At 34.1% G+C, this 17,293-nt stretch overlaps 1 long non-coding RNA gene across 1 annotated transcript in view; it reads left to right on the top strand.

Moving 5' to 3' along the window:
- The first annotated feature begins 2,827 nt into the window (after nucleotides 1-2,827).
- The window catches only part of LOC106628005 (uncharacterized), a 37,443-nt gene continuing 22,977 nt past the window's right edge, over nucleotides 2,828-17,293 (top strand). Inside the window, exon 1 of the long non-coding RNA XR_001331189.2 lies at nucleotides 2,828-2,908. This is a non-coding gene — a long non-coding RNA (uncharacterized LOC106628005). The remainder of the gene's footprint in view (nucleotides 2,909-17,293) is intronic.

The following is a 17,293-nucleotide window of genomic DNA, read 5'->3' as shown; positions in this document are numbered from 1 at the left end:
GCTTTAGAAAGCTGCAAGAGTTCATAGTGTCAGGTTTCAGTCCAGCAGCAGAAACCGAAAACCAAGCTCAGCTGATCGACTCTGCTTCTCTTCCCTCCCCCCTCCCTGCGGCCTTGTCGGCCTGGAGGGGGGGAAGGAGGCCAGGACAGAGCCTCGTTACCTTGTCAAAAGCCAGAAACCAAAGAGGGCAAGAGAACTCTGTCTGTACTTCTTAAGGGGGTGTTCACAAGTTGAATTCACTTTTTAATGGTCAGATCTGCTGTCAATTCTTAGAAATGACTGATAATTGGTCAGGAGGAAAAACTCCCATCAGCCACCAGCAGCTCCAACTTCCCCTCTTTCTAAGCTGTCTTAAAGGTAAAGCTGACCCATGACACACTCAAAATCTTGTACCAGACTATAGTAATCCAAGATTAGACCCTGTTCATGCAGGCTCTATATTCAACCTCAAGTCTTTTCAGACTATGTCTTCCTCCTGCTTTACCTAGCTGGTGTAGGTTGAGGATAATAACTAGAAAATCAAACACACAGAATGGAGAGCAATATCATACCCCAAATAGGAATATAACTTAATAATAAAACATGACCGACTGCGTTGAACAGAGCGTAGCCATACAAGAATATCCATCATATCCATCAGCAGCATATTTACATATGTATGGCACCTTTTAGCCTCTCACAATTTTAGCACACTCATCCCCCACCCCCACCAACATCCACCTTGATCCCTCCTTTTGACTTTTTATCTGAACATCCCATGTTGTGTACGTTTACACTAATAGATAAATTTCCTATATGGAATTTTATGTAATTACATGAGTACTCACAGACTTCCTTAATAATCCAATGAGACCTGTGATCATTTTTTTCCCTGTCTTTCTTACCAGCTACAAAATTCTGGCTCAACATCAATAAGGCTACAGTTGAGAGGTTGCCTCAATGGTTCTTCAGTTAGTAAGCTGAGAGCTCTGATTTGAAAATTTATGTATATTGAAAAAAATTTCTCACTGGGTTTTGCTTTTCAGGGATTTATTTTAAAAACTCAGTCAGGTGATTTATTACCTACTTATTTCTGAATACAGGGGAATTGATTTTCCAAGTTAGCAGCCAAATTGTCCACTTAAGCTGTTTTATAAGCTTGGAGTCCCTCTTCAATGTTAGCCTTTATTCATATTTATTGGAATTTCACACAAACAGAGGAATTCTCACAGTGATACCCAAATATAAACAGAAAGTAGTTTTCTCTGTAGCGCTTCAAAAACACAGAGCTACTCATTTGTAGGACATAGCCAGGATTTTCCTTAATAATTGCTTTATAAAGAACTTGAAGGGTAAGATTCACTTTGAACATCTAGGTGCCTATATCTAGGTTATCTAAAGGTGCACATCCACAAATGTAATTAGAATTAAATATGATCTGTCCATTTACTATGTGGAATCTGTGGAATCCTTGAGCTCCCCTTAGACACCTGCAGTTTATTCAATAAAAGGCCTTGTAGACACCATTGACAGTGTTCCTATGGTATTATCCTCACTTGCCAAAGTAGAGGCATTCAAGAAGTCTCTAAGGCATCCCTCCTGATTTCCAGGAATAGAGACAGAGAGGAAAGAATCTCTGTTATGTCCTAAGGCTTGTCAAATATCCCTGAACAGCAAGCTTGGGTATTCTGTGTCACTTCAGAGACCACTGGGTGCCTAATTGTGGCAACTGCATTAACTTTCTCAGGGACTAAATTAAGCAGCCTGAATCACATACTGTAGTGTGGAATTATTGCTCATGATTAATAGAGAATGAAATACAAGATAATACCATTTAGAATTTCATTTGTGTTGCCCAAAGCACTGACATCACAGAAATAATTGTTAAAATTCAGGGTGAATTATTTAAATACAGGCTGGGGTAGAAGCCCTGAAACAATTATGTTTTTTAAAAGTAATACAATCTAAAGCAGAAACAAGTAATAAAAAAGAAGAATGTGAAATTAGCTGTCTATTGAAATAAACAATTGAAAGTTAGCATATATTTCCCAAAAGTGATAATTTTGTGTTTATATAGTCACATTTTTGTGTATGTGGGAGAGAAAAATTTAGAAAATTGATATTGGAAAAGAATATTTTTTATTTAAAAATATTATTTATTTATTTATTATTGGTTTTTATTTTAAAAGTATCTTCTTACATGCAAAGATGGATAGTGGTGAAAGAGTAAAGAGTAAACTTTAATTAAATAAATTGTCCCTCAAGAATTTGTCTAAAATAAATTGAACTTTTTATACAGTCAAGTACAAAACTTGAAATGGATGACAAAACACTGTATTGTTTTAAGTGGCATGTTTTCTGAACTTCTTTCTAGCTACTATTTGCTACTGTATCTGAGGTCAGTACTTCATGATCTGCCTCTGAGTCAGTATTCTAGAAATAAAAGAAATCATTTAAAGAGAAAAATTTATCATACAAGAGAAAAAAAACCAAAAACCAGCTAATATTTGGGAAATAATAATGCAAATTTTGTTCTGGAATTTGAGAATGTATTCAACAATGCTTACCTCTATTTTTTTCCACTTTGCTGTTCTACACATCATTTGCATCATGTTCATAATGACTGCTTTTAACTTCCTGTGTCCTTCACAGATTGCAGTGTAGCTATCTATATCTGAGCTTGTAATTTAGATGGCACTTACAGCCAATGCAAAAAAATGGTTCTTGTCAGGAATGATTCACCAAACTTATTTTAGTTGTTTATGCAAATATGAAACCAAAGTCATTCTAGAAGTTCCCATTTCTGCCCTTCAACCACACAGGGAGTTCATACAGTGAACTGAATGGTGACACCTGTTTTTTTAGGCTTCTGAAATCAGACAGAATGAAGTACTTTATCAGGAAGAATTTGGCTCCGTACTGCTGTAAGGTAGGAATTTACTACTCTTTTATGGTGAGGAAAAAGAGTTTTTTGTTTTCTATCGGGGAATGACTGCATGTTGCACTCCATTCCACAAGACAGGTCTGCATCCAAGGCTTTAACACAGGGCAAGAAATAGAAAAGAGCCTGGATTGAAAAAAGGAATGATATTTAAAAAAGAATATAGTTGAGTTGTAAATTCAAAGAAGGGAGTCAATGCTAAAGTGGTAAGATTTGATCCACTCTGCTTATGAAATTATTTGCACATACTATAATGTGGTTGCTGAGATAATATTTAGAGATGGTTAATGGCTGTAAATGAAACTGAGGTGATAAGTCATTAAAAATATTAAAAACATTATTATTCTTGTATAAAATGGATATATATTACACCTCTTTTTCCTCTCTTCTATAATACCTGTTTATCTCCTTATCTCATTTGATGTAAATTATGGTTCTTCTGTATCTACATAAAGGCCCTTTATCCATGTGGGTTTTCTTCAGTTAATGAGTTCTTTGAGTTGCTTTCCACCTTTTCATAAATACAGCTGCATATACACATGCACAGAGGTGCACATGCACATGAAAAACCCCAACCCATATATACTGTCTTTAATTTAAATATAGTGACTCCCATATTGTTCTGAACAAGTATTTTGTATTTTCTAGATGTTTTCAATTCTACTGTTTGAAATTACTTAGTGTTGTTCCACATTATATGAATTTACTTCTGGAAAATTATAATTCAATATGTAAGCATACCTCAATTAGCTTCAATGTTCATATTCACTTAGTTACTCAAATGAATTTTATATATGTTTTCTATTGGAATATAATTACATGACATCAAGTTTTCAGACTTCATAATAGTAACAAAATATCTTTAAATGATCGGAATTAAAATCTGCAGCAACATTGGCAGAAACCAAAACCATTTTTACCAAAAATATGATTTAAACTAAAAAGACCCACCTAAAATAATTGAGAGGAAGAAATCACCCTCAAGAAATTTTCTGTTCTCAGATTTATCCATTATGGTGGACTGAAGGTGTATGTGCTTAGACTTCTTTGTATTCTTCGGCTAAATATAAAGGCAATTTGGTTAAGGAGTTAAACCAAATGCTGAAAAAGCATTCCTAGAAAGGCAGCTGATGCCCCAAACCTTCCAGTGTTTAAGAGGTATTTGGACAATGCCCTTAAAACCTTGCTTTACCTTTTCATCAGCCCTGAGGTGGTCAGGCAGTTGAATGATCATGGCAGATCCCTCCCTGCTGAAATGGTCTATTCTATCTTATTCTTAAGTGATATTTTGTATTGCATTATTCAGAATATAGAAACATTATCACTACTGACACCATAAATGCTATGTGTTTTAATTAGAAAAATTTTTCTCGTCTTTGAAAAACAACGCAAAATACCCAAAAGAGAAAAACTGAGCAGTCTTACACATTGTTTTTACTGAAGAACTTGAAAGAAAACTGAGATTCAAATAGATGCAAATTTTAAAACTAGGTCTGTCTTTATTTTCTATCAGACATCTCATTGACAATGTAGCACGCTACTGCGTGTTACTGAAAAACCTGTTATATTTGACTACCGCAGATGTCTGTAGGTGTCTGTGAAGAGCACCCATCAAATTATCTTTGAGTATTGAACAACATTTAAGTTAACTAACACTTTTTAATTTTTTTTTTTTTAATATTATGCTTATTAATATTAACACTGAATGATTATAAACTGTTGTTTCAGCATGAAGAATCATTCTTCACACCATCTACCTAAGGAAATAAGTGTTATCAACTGTTTTTCCTATAATGTGTATATCTGGACTGTAAAACCATTCTGAGAAGGGCTCTGAATTCAACTCACCCTAACTCACTTGTGAATATTTAAATTCAGAGGAACTCCTGACTCTAACACATCCTCTATTGCTGCAGGAATTGAAAGTAATATATTCTCAGGCGACCAAAACTCACATCAGTCAAAACTTATAGCTCAAGGCAAGTACTTTGAATATGCCACACAACAAAACAGAATTCTTATTTTTTCAGTATTTAATAAATATACATACATAGTCAAATTATACCAGACCTGAAGAAAATCACCCCCTCCTAATAATTTAGAAGTGGTTATGATATAAATCAAAATTCTGCAACTTTTTTCCTTTTTTAATCTTGCTGGGTACCCTCATCAGTGTGGTCTCTCTGTGGGCTGCAGTTTCCTTCAGGACAGACCCACCTGCTCCAGCATGGGATATAAGGTGGATATCTTCTCCACCATGGCTGTGCACAGGCTACAGGGGGACTAAGAGCTTCACCATGCTCTTCTCCAAGAGATAGAGGGGAACCTCTGCTCTGATGCCTGGAGCACACCTGCTTTCCCTCCTTTTCTCACCTTGATGTCTTCTGGGGTGTTTATCTCACATCTTTCTTAGTTCTCTCTCTCACACACACCACTCAAATTTTTATTTTACTCTTTTTAAAATGTGGTCTCAAAAAAGTACCACCAGCACTCCTGATGGGCTCAGCTTTAGACAGCAGCTGGTTTATTTTTGGAAACTGCTTAAATTGGTTCTATCAGACATGGGGGCAGCTCCTGGTGTCTTCTCACAGAAGCCACTTCTGAAGCCATTGTCCACTACAAAAACCTTACTACCACAAAAACCTAATGCAATATTATATATTGTTATGTTTATATTCAACATTTTGGCAAAAAAAAAAAAAAAATACTTGCACTTCTAAATATTCTATTATGTAATTCCAGACAATTTCTATATAAAATTTTAATTTCATATTATCTGTGTGAGTGTTGTAGATTGTGATGATGTAGTGTGTTGATCCTGGCTGGATGCCACGCATCCAACAAAGCTGCTCTATCACTCCCTTCCACAAGTGGACAGGTGGGAGAAAATATAATGAAAGGCTCATAAGTTGAGGTAAGAACAGGGAGTAATCACTCACTGATTACCATCACAGGCGACAGACTTGGTTTGGGGATATTAATTGAATTTATTTCTTAACCAAATCAGAGTAGGGTAATGAGAAATTAAATATATCTTAAGAGCACTTTCCCACCACCTCTCCCTCCTTCTTAGACACCATCTTATTCCCTGCTGCAGCTCAGGGACACAGGGTAGGGGTTGTGGTGAGTTCATCACACATTGTTCTTGCTTCTGCTCAGGGGGAAGAGTCCTTCCCCTGCTCCACTGTAGGGTCCTTCCCGTGGGAGACATTCCTCATTAACTACTCCAACATGAGTCCATCCCATAGGCAACAGTTATCCTTGAACTGCTCCAATGTGGATCACTCTTCCACAGGCTGCAGTACTTCAGGCACAGCCTGCTCCAGTGCGGGTCCCCACAGGGTCACAAGTCCTACCAGGGAAACTGCTCCAGTGGGGGCTCCTCTCTCCATGGGTCTGCAGGTCCCTGCCAGGACCCTGCTCCAGCACAGGTTTCTCACAGCTTCACAGCCTCCTCTTGGGCACTCACCTGCTCCAGTGTGGTCTCCTCCAGCGGCTGCAGATGAATTTCTGTATCTCCATGGATGTCCATGGGCTGCAGGGGCACAGCTGCCTCACCATGGGCTGCAGGGGAATCTCAGCTCTGGCACCTGGAGTACCTCCTGCCCTCCTTCTGCACTGACCTGAGTGTCTGCAGGACAATTCCTCTCATGTTTTCACTCTACTCTTCTCTGGTGGCAATTGCAAATGCACAATAGCTTTTTTACCTTCTTAACTATGTTATCAAAGAGGTGCTGCCACCATTCCTGATTAGCCCAGCCTTGGCCAGTAGTGGGTCCATCCTGGCTGGCATTGGCTCTGCCAGACATGGAGGAAGCTTCTGGCAGCTTCTTACAGATGCCACCACTGTTCCCACCTCCCCCCACCCGCAAAACAATAAGCCCAACAGAAATGATAGTATTTCTAAACTAATCTTCTTACAGTCTTTCCCAGAGGCCTTATACAATTTGGCTACTGAATGTGTAACAGATCAGGTTCCTGCAGAAGTAGATAAAATGGCTTCCTGAACATTTGAATAATTGTGGAATACTATCCCTTCAATATCCATGAGAAACTGGTACTATTACAAAATTACTTTCCTTTCTTCAGGTTAGATTGGCATCTAATGTATGTGGTCTGTATAAGCCAAATATTTCTGTAAATATAACAAAAAAATTAAAAATCAATTAAAAAAAAATAAAAATTATTTTTACATTTACCTCAGGTTTCTACAAAAGAGGGAAATCAGCCAGAAAGTGTTACCAGTGTAAAACATTGGATGCTAGAGATAATAATTAGGAAGTAAGTTATACAAATTGCTTGTACCTGCATAGGCATAATAAGAAAAGTGACTATGGTAGAAATTATGGAATTACATATTGCATTTCTTTTCTACAAGTAATAAGATGAGTAATCTGAATGGTTAAATCATTTATAATTTTATAGTTTACTGGAATCTTCGGTAGAAAGCTAAACATCTTGGATTAGGTGGTTTAGGTATATTATGTGATATAAATTCTTGGATTACTTTAATTTTGGTTGTTCAACTGTTTAAAATCCACTTGAATACTGAAGTTATCTTGACAATTACAGTGTAAGAGCTGGGAATATTGGTTTCAGTTTTAGAAAAATCCTCATATTTAAGGGACTGCATTCATGTTAGAGTATTTAAAACACATTTTTCTCCATATTAATGGAAAAGAAGAAAAAAAAAAGACCTCTATTATCTCCAGCATTGTTGAAACTGTGGGCAGAGCAGCAAAAAGAAATTCAGCTGCTTGGACAATTTCAGTGGATGCCTCATTGACTGTTTTGCTGGAAAAAGTGATACTTTTGCAAACAAAATGCTGGTGTAAGAATCTAACATGAAAATTGTTTTTCAGGGTCAGAATCCTAATTTTAAAGAGCTCTTATCGTTTTGAAACAAAAGTGAAACTCATTCAGACAACAGAGTTTCATGAAACTCTTTCCATGATATTTATTGTTGCACATTTTAGTCTCAGAACCCTAACAAAGGTAGGTTTTATTGTGTTGGTTCTTATAAATCACCGTTTAACACACATAGATCTTTTGTTGCAAAGGTATTTACATACTGCTATTATGAACTCTTTTCCCAGAGCTCAACTTAATTCTTCATAATTACAAAAACCATGACTTTATAAAAGCTCATGAAATATATGCAAAACTTTCCAAATATGTTTTTGAAAGTTTTCCATTTTAAGCTAGGCCCACTGCCTTGCTAGCACAATCCATTCCTTTAAGCTAAATTTAAGTGATTTTAAGACATTTATCATTTAAAGTGTCACTACACATATATCTAAATATTAAACAAAATGTCCTATGACGGCTTCTGTTGATTCTTTAATATGTCTAAGGAAATAGAATGAAAAAAGGAAAAGTGGTAAATTAATTTATCAGAATTTAAATAATGATTATATTACAAAGCCAAATAAGAGATATTCATTTAAATCAGAAAAAGCTCTGATAGTACATGAATTGTAAAGTATAGACAGCATTATGTAAGAGGAAAATAACTTTGATTCGAGAGGAGGCAGCCACCTGGAGGTTTTCAGGGTGCTCTGTTAGTACTGACTTGATGTGCATTCTAGTTTGTGATTTTAGTATAGGAAGTAGGAAGGTATGAAGGTAATTTTCTAAGACACAATCTTGACATGAAGGAATAATCAAATCCACAAAGAACTGGATAACCTAAAGCATCAAGAAAAAGGTGTTTGAAACCTAAGGGTTCTTAGACAACCTTGCACTTGTAAAGATGAGTGAAAAGAATCCAAATCAAGGATTCTTGAGCTGTAAATAATTGTAAAGAAAAACATGTTAAATTATCACTACATAACAGAAACTATCAAAATGCAAAGCTGGAAAAAAAAGACATTTAGAAAATGATCAATTAGACATATACTCTCTCATATCTACAAAATACTGCAGATGCTTCATCTGGAATATTTTATCCCAGGGTTAGAAGATGCTAACTTCATACCAAAGAATAAGAAGACTCCACTGGCCAATCAACAAAATATAAAACCTGCCACATAGTAGAAAATGAAGCAGATTTTTTATAACTCAGCATAATATAGACGGAATGAACTGGGTTGTTTGTTTGGGTTTTGGGTATGCGGGTATTTTGCACCTTTTTGTTTTTTTGGTCTTTCCTGGAAAAGCTGAAAAGTTAAATATTAAAAGAAATTCCATAAAAAATTATTCATTAAGAATACTGATCTTAAGACAAGCTTTATATGATTATGAAGGTTTGTGCAGCTCTGACACACTTTCTTGTGAATGCAGTTTATGGATTTAACAGGTAGGTAGCTCTTTTCATGTTTTTCCCTCATTAGCACAACAGACCTCTAGATGACCCATTTTTTTCCCTCTTCTTTTTACACGCAGTTTATATGCAAGCATCTAATTAAGGCTGGTCTAAACTGTCCTATTTTCTTCTGCATGTTTATAGTCTAGTAATAGTCAAGGTTGTTCTGAAATATGTCATTCTGCCTACTTAATTGTTTGAGACAGTCTTCCCTCATTATCTTCTTGGCCTTAAGATCCAAGAGCAGTGACTGGAAAGTGTTCAAAAAACTGTTCATTCCATTTATCCTGCAAGGATAGCACAACCATAAGTTATAGCTGAAAGGCAAAATCTTGTTCAGCAAAACGACAAATTAGGGTGAAAACAAGAATCAGCAGTGAATGAAACTCCAGTTAAACTTATAAAAGTTTATACAAATCCCTGAGGGCGTTTTAGTTCCCAAGGAAATGTAGGAATCTTATATTCACTTGCTTACTCTTGTTATTTTTGCATATCCCTAACTCACTGGATATTTTCTACACATATCAAGACTTATTCAACAAGTTTACATGTCTCGCTTTTTTTTGTTTTCATTTACATTAAAAACTTCTTTTTGATTGGACTCAGGCCTTAATTAAACAAAGATGATTGATGTACATATCAGGAAAAAAGAAGTGGGATTTGGGTTTTGAGTTTGTTTGGTTTTGTTTGTTGTGGAGTTTTTTAATCTTATTTAATTTTAGTTGTAAATTGTATGGATTAAAATATCCAGGATTTTAAAATAAACTTTTTTTGGCATTTTTTTTGTCATTCTTAATTGTCTTTAAATATCAATCTACTCAATGACTATTTTAACAGGTTACTCAGTAACATATGAAAAATTACAATGATGCTTTCCTAAAATTTGTTGGGACAATTAAGGAAAAAAAATTGTGTACATAATAAGATAATTAAAAAAAAAAAAAAGGTAGAAGCTACACATTTAAAAGACACTACTTTTTTAATGGGAGGAATCTCTCACAACATTTCTAAATTGACTTTTTCTGACTATATAGTGTCCCAGCTTTAAGAGAACGGATGTGGCTCATGGATGCACTCAAGCAGTGCACTTCATTCTTCAGGCCCTCTTTTCCCCACTACCTCCTGTCTCTCCCTTCTCTGTGGTTGCAATAGAACACTGTGAGAAATGAGGTTTTCTTTAGGGCTTTGAATAAGCGTGTCTATTGGCATCTCTACTGAGTTAAACCCAGGTCCCACTTGACTGATATCAGCATTATATCCAGCAGACTGTATCCCTTAGAACAATTAAGTCTAGATGTTACTGACTCAAAAGTACTTATAACATCAAGTAATCCCCATAATTTTCAAATTAAAATGGTGATGAATAGCTAGTTCTCTCCAAAACAAAACCGGGGCCACTTGATATTACATTTCTTTCTGGTAAGATAAAAGAGATAAATCTAATCTTGGCTCACATGGTGTCTCCTGAGGCTGTTCTATGCCAGAAGTTGGACTCTGATGATTCTAGAGGTTCCCTTCCAACTCTGTGTAATTTACTATTCCATGAAACTTTGCTCATTTAGGATGATTTCAGGATACCTTACACTTCTGAACAACTTAGATACCCTCATGCCTTGCCTGTCTTATAACACACATTCTTGACCTCATCCTATGAAATTATGTTGTATTGCAAAATGCCTGTAGCTCTTTTTCAGACAGCATCAGCTTCTGAATAGATTATCCTTGAGCAATGGCATCGTGAGATGTGTGTTTGCTTGTGAACAAGCAAGCAGCACTGTAGATTCGACCTGGATGACAAAGTGCTAGCTGTTTTGAACTTCTTTTTCTTGTATATGCTTCTATTTCTGTGTCGAACAACCTCACACAGCAATGCACATCATCTCCAAGTCTTTCTAAAGGCCAAGTACCTTTTGCATCTAAATATCTCCTAGAGTTTCTGGACTAAGATTACTGTATTTTATGTGTGCATAAAACTGTCCAGGGGAGATACTGAAGTAGTAGCTTCATGACCACAATTTATATTACATCTCATATCTCATAAAAAAAAAAAGAAAAAATAAGGAGGGGGTAGATAAGAATGAAAGAAAAGAAAGAAAATATTGTAATACAGGATAAATCTTATGGATTTCTCTTTTCTTCCTCATAGACCCAAAGAAATGTCTAGATTTTTATTGATACTGTGGATTTGTGGTAGGGCTTTGCAACTTTTCTGTAGATGATGGAGGAAAATGGAAATTTCCAGAAAAACAAGTGAGTGTGGGAGTAATCAATCTTGCTTAATTTTGTCTTTTGTCTATTGTAGTTCTTCTAAATTCTACCTATGATCAAAAGAAAGAAACATGTAGTTGAATGGAATACTCAGTTCAATCTAAAAAATCCTGTTTGAGACAGAAAGGATGAATTAACTGAAAGAGGCAATGTATTTTCATTAAATGTGGAGAGAGTTCTGATGACTGTTTATAATACATGGCTGATTTCTGAAATATATTATCTGAAGCTATGTAAAATGAATCCTATTAAAGGTTAGGGTTTTATCTCTCTCCCTCAGTAATTAAGGGAGAGAGAGATACTTGGATTGATTCTATCCAAGATAGCTGAACATTTATGTCTTTTGAGTATATATGTACTTATACAACTTCTTTGCACTAGGAGTATAACTTGTTTGCATTCTTAAGGATGAGAGAATCACTCCTACCTAATCTGCCTTGCTTTTTCTATTAAAGTAGGTGACCAAATTTACCCTTCAGGCAAAAGAAAAACACAAACCAATTTATAGCACAAGCTATACACAGACTGAGAATGTGGTTTTCCATGTAATCATTGAAACTTTTTCACAGTTTACTGTTCAGAAATTTTTCTTTCATAGACAATTTATTTATTTCTACACTGCCCTTAATTCATACATTTTGGTTCTTGTCACATGGGGAAAAACGTGTAAATGAGGATCCCAAGAAAGTATTGCCTAAGTAAGCACAACACTGTTTATGTATTTTTGTGCAAATATGTAGCAATCCTCCCTTTTAAAAACAAAAAATAGACTGTGACCAAAGACATCAGAATGAATAACAGTAAAAATCATACATGCATATAAGATGCCACTCAATAGAGTAAATTTATTTTGAATTGTCAAAGGAAAATGCAATTATTGTTAAAACTTCTCACAAAGAAGACTTTTGCAATGGATTTAAAAGTACTTTCCATCCTAGCTATAGTTAAAAATAAGTTTAAATTCAACTTACAAATGTAGTACATTCATTCAATATTCATTGGTTACATATAAAAGCAAATATAGACTCTCATTAATTTTTTAATGATTGTATTTTAACACAGGCATGAATTCTCTACTCTTCTGTATTTTGTGTGGTAATTTAGCATTATGCGGTTAAAATAAAAATGTTTCCAAATGATCTTTTCACTTTCCCCAACATCCATGGCAATATGTTACACCTACACTTCTTTTTTTAATTTGTTGCATAACTATTTATCTTGGTATAATTGAAAAGAACTACATGTTAGCATGTCAAATTTTTTTTCTGTGTTGCACTGTGAAGATATGTGTATTGCATGCAAGGAGGCCATATGCTTCAGAGATTTTAGAGTTGGTGTTGACATTTTGTACAGGCACTAACAGCTTCTCCAGTATGCTAATGTAACAAGTATTTTAAAGAACCAAATGAAACCCACAAACAAACAAACAAACAAAAAAATAAACAACACCTTTCAGAAAAAAAAAATAAAATATCATGTTTTTCTTTATAATATAAAATGTGGACAAAATCACTGAGTCTAAACTTGAGAAATACCTTATTTCCCTTTTAACAAAAAAATTGTAAAACTGAAGTTTTTGAATGTGATTCATCTTGCAAAAGCCACAATATCCCAAACTACATTTCTCAAAAAACATTTTTATATACTCACGGCTACAGATTTAGAGTTCAAAATTATTTATGAATTGTGAATACTGTAAAACTTTATTAGCTTACCATATGATGGCATTTGTTTCTGAGGCATGAGCACAGCCATTGAAATAGCTAATCTCTCATTTATAATGAAATATGCCATTTTTTAACCTAAATAGGTTATAATAAATAAAGGACATTTTTGACCTCTCTTTCCATTAATTTTCTCACGCTTCTTGTAGCTACCATCAGTAATTTCAAGAGCTGATTAGTATTAGGACATAACAATTTTTGTCTGCTAAGAAATGAGTTTATAAAAAACAATTTTAATAGCAGAGACAGATAGAAGAGACTGATCTTGGAGATATTTATTTCTGTAAAGTCTAAATTGTAATTAAAATTACCACTTGCCACAAGTTTTTCAGTACCTAGCTTAATAACATTTATCTAGTAGTATTAGCTTTGGTGTTGATGCTTAATAGTGATGTTCCAGAGTTAAACAATAAGTTTATAAGGAGCCCTGCCTGTTTATGATAGGATTTAGTCATTCATTATCCTTGATGATCTCAATCAAATCAATAGCACAGACAAAGAATAATAGAAAAAGGAATCTGGAAGCCAAAACAAATCACAGAGGATTTTCTATAAATCAATATCCACTTATGCTCCATATGAAAAAGAATAATGGTACAGATTTCATTAAAGCTTGTTTTTATTATACAGACAGCTATTTTTTTAAATTAACTTTACCTCCCTCCCTAATTATCTTATGTTTCTCAAACAATAATATGTGTAAGGAAAGTATGGTGCTAAACTGAAAATTAATGTGTCATATCAACGCTACTATAACATGTCAATGTTCAAAGAAAATGCCATGAGATATCAGTTTTAGGATTTTAGTCTTTTATCTTTTGATCAAAACACAGTAGGAGGTTTCAACATAAGTGAAATTGGAGATTTGCCATTCATTCTACTGTATGCCCATTATGCTATTTATAAAGTCAAATGAATATGATGCAGAAAAAGGGAGACAGAAATGACTATTTGCAAACTGCACCCAACTTGGATTTATAGGTTTATATTTGGTTTGTTTATAAAGGACTGAGGTTTTTTGAATTTGACAAAGACCAACCTGAACCATATTGATCTACATGTACAAGGATGTCTTCAGTAATACATTAGTGCTAAAATGTTCCTAAGAGTTGCTGTTCTTAGAATAATTTTAGTCTCTTTAAAACCAGTTACTTAAATATTTTTCTTCCTTCTGTATGCTTGAGACATGTTTGCTCATGTGCTGTCATGTAGAATCATTTCAGTGTGCTGAAAATATCTGTGTGACTTTGTAATGAAGTACTGTGAAACCTCTGTGCTCACCCTTTGTATAGGGGCAAAATTTACCTCACATATTTAAAGAATTATTAAATGCTGATTGCACGATGGAAATTAATTTCACATCAGGGCTTTTGGTGAAGACATTGATATCAGATGAAGAAGGAATTTTGCTCTGTGAAAATGACCTTTGACACTGCAATATTATATGCATTGGTTCATTATCAGAAAAAAATGAAGCTGCTTCAGGCAACAGTGCAATCAATTACTGCTTTCTTATCCTGGACTGAGCTGTGTTCTTCAATTTATTCTTTGCTTCTTGTTGTGTTTGAAGAGGGAATTATATTCTCCAGGCTGATGTAGGGTGTGTTTTGCTTCTTTCAAAGATGTATAATTTATCCACTCAGAAGACTTCACCTATAAACTATGCACATGCATACTCACACATTATATATGTGCATGTGTGAATATATCTGTTTAAATACATCATTATAAAATAGGAATAGTACATACAAACAAACCTGCTTAGCTTTTTAATTTAATATTAAGGCCAAATGCATCTTTATAATTGACTTTTTTGTAGAGGAAGAGGGTTTTTTTTCCTTTGATGTATACATTAATATTTTGCCTTTCCACTCAGACAAAACCCACTTCAAATTTAACATTGAGATAATTTTATCACTTTTTTCCCCCATTCTTTTTCATTAAAATGTTTGTACTAATCTCAGAAGTAGTAACTTATGTAAAAAGTAAATTTCTGTAAATATTTGCGTAGAATTTAATATGCTAGTGCAGAAATTAAAATTTACTTCTCTGAGAATACAAAACTATTGGTAATTACATGGTTTCTATGTCCAAGACAGCCTCCAAGCATATCAGTTGAAAAACCTTCTACTCTTACCTATTTGTATTGTATTTTCAGTAAGTTGAAGTCCTGCACAAGGACAAAGTCTAGCCATTGTGAGACTTCTCCCAGCTGCTAATAGAATATTTAATTTGACTCTTCTTGATTGAGTGGTCTATAACAGTCTCCTACCATGATATTTGTCATGTTGGCCTTCCCCTGACTGTAGTCCATAAGCACTCAAGACTCTCATCAATGTCATTGAACTCTAGACACTCAGATGTTAGTAGTTGTATTTGCAGTTATACCACCAGTTATACGTTACCACAGTCTAGGGTGTGTGTATCTCACTAATTTCCTTAAGTTAATAGGAAAATTAAAAAAATATTCTTGTTGTCAATGCGAAAATGGACACATGTAAATCTCCACCTACTAGTTTCAGCATTGGATGTGCTGAAAACTAGAGCAAAATAAAATTTGTCAGTGAACATAGCAAATGCAGATCTGGTTCAAAGCAATGCTTAGTTTGTGTTCTTTTTTCTCATCCTCTGAAACTTGCAGGGCATTACAGGATAGCTCTGATTTTGACAAAGTTTAAACTAATGTCTACTCACTGAAGATGAGCTTTTCTAAAGATCTATAGCAAAGCAAACATTTATAGCTGAATGTCAAATACTGCAAACAATAAATAGAATGCATTCCAGATGCTTATGAAGAGTGATGACATCGACCAAGTCCTAACCACTATTTCTTTAAAACAGCTTGTGAACATCAAGTAGGATTGCCAAAATCATTCAGCAGTAAAATGTTTCTGTTAGGGCTTATAAAATTCCAAATTGCTTCATTTCCTCAGAGAAACAACAACAAAAAAAGAAAGTGGTATAACATTCTAAGCAATGAAGCATTTTTGTGGATAATAGATAAAACTGAAGATCAGGAAGTGCCATGCACACAAGTTTGAATCCATAATTTTATCTCATAGTAACAGATATAAAGGAATAAAACATGGCCAATATTATTTTTTTAAAATTAAAATAATCTAGTATGATAGCTGTCCAAGAAGTTTTAATTTCATATTTAAAAGACATCAATAAAAACTTGGGAAGATAATTATTTTTTTAAAAAAATATTATATAATATACTTACTATTAGCATATTTATATTAATGCTGACAAAAGAGTATTATTTGTAGCAGAAAAAAAGACGCAACTTTAGAAATTTTGGTTAGGATGTTTAGAAGGCTTTGTAATCTTTCTAATGTTGGGATTTTGTTTTCAGATAATTCTGTTCCTTTTTCTAGATTTTTTTTTTCTTTTCATAAATCTAAAGGGACTAAATCAAGAGCAGATTTAAATGTTTAAATGTTATGAATCATACTCTCAATTACAGAAATAATTTCTACTATGTCTAAAATTCTATTATGCTTTATTAAGGAGGTATTTCTTAGTAATGTGCAAAACTGTGGTTCATAAGACTGCAGCATTATGAGGCATTTAGCTTCTTTTAAAAAAAAATCCCAAAATTATTTGCATACCATATTGAAAACGTCAATATAATTTAAAGCTAAGGAATACCTTAAATAAAAATCAAATTCTGATTGATATCATAATTGTTCAGCCTGAGCTATTTAAATACCCAAAGTTGTCATCTTCTCATGATATTTGCTGTACAAATGCACTCTAATGGATTATTTCTATCCCTAAAATAATGGTAAGTATTGCCAAATGCATATGAATATACCCTTTTTCAAAAATATAAAAATAGAGGCTGACATGAAATATCACTTCTTAGATGTTGAGAATCTGATGACTTTATCCACAACACACTGCCTCCCTTATTAACAAAGCAATTTGGGAACAATTGAGAAATCTCTTAAAGCACGGCTTATTAATTGAAATATGTGGCAATAAATGTCCCTGTTGCATTGCAATCATACTGTTTTATATTACATAAAAGATTACTTCCAAATAATCTCTTTGTTACAGGCATACATTTAG

Source organism: Pseudopodoces humilis, chromosome 2 (assembly GCF_049639895.1).
Source record: "Pseudopodoces humilis isolate 2021_Gansu_Grassland_sample_001 chromosome 2, ASM4963989v1, whole genome shotgun sequence".
Taxonomy (NCBI): Eukaryota; Metazoa; Chordata; class Aves; order Passeriformes; family Paridae; genus Pseudopodoces; species Pseudopodoces humilis.
The sequence above is the reverse complement of the archived record's forward strand: the minus strand, read 5'-3'. Positions and strand labels throughout refer to the sequence as shown.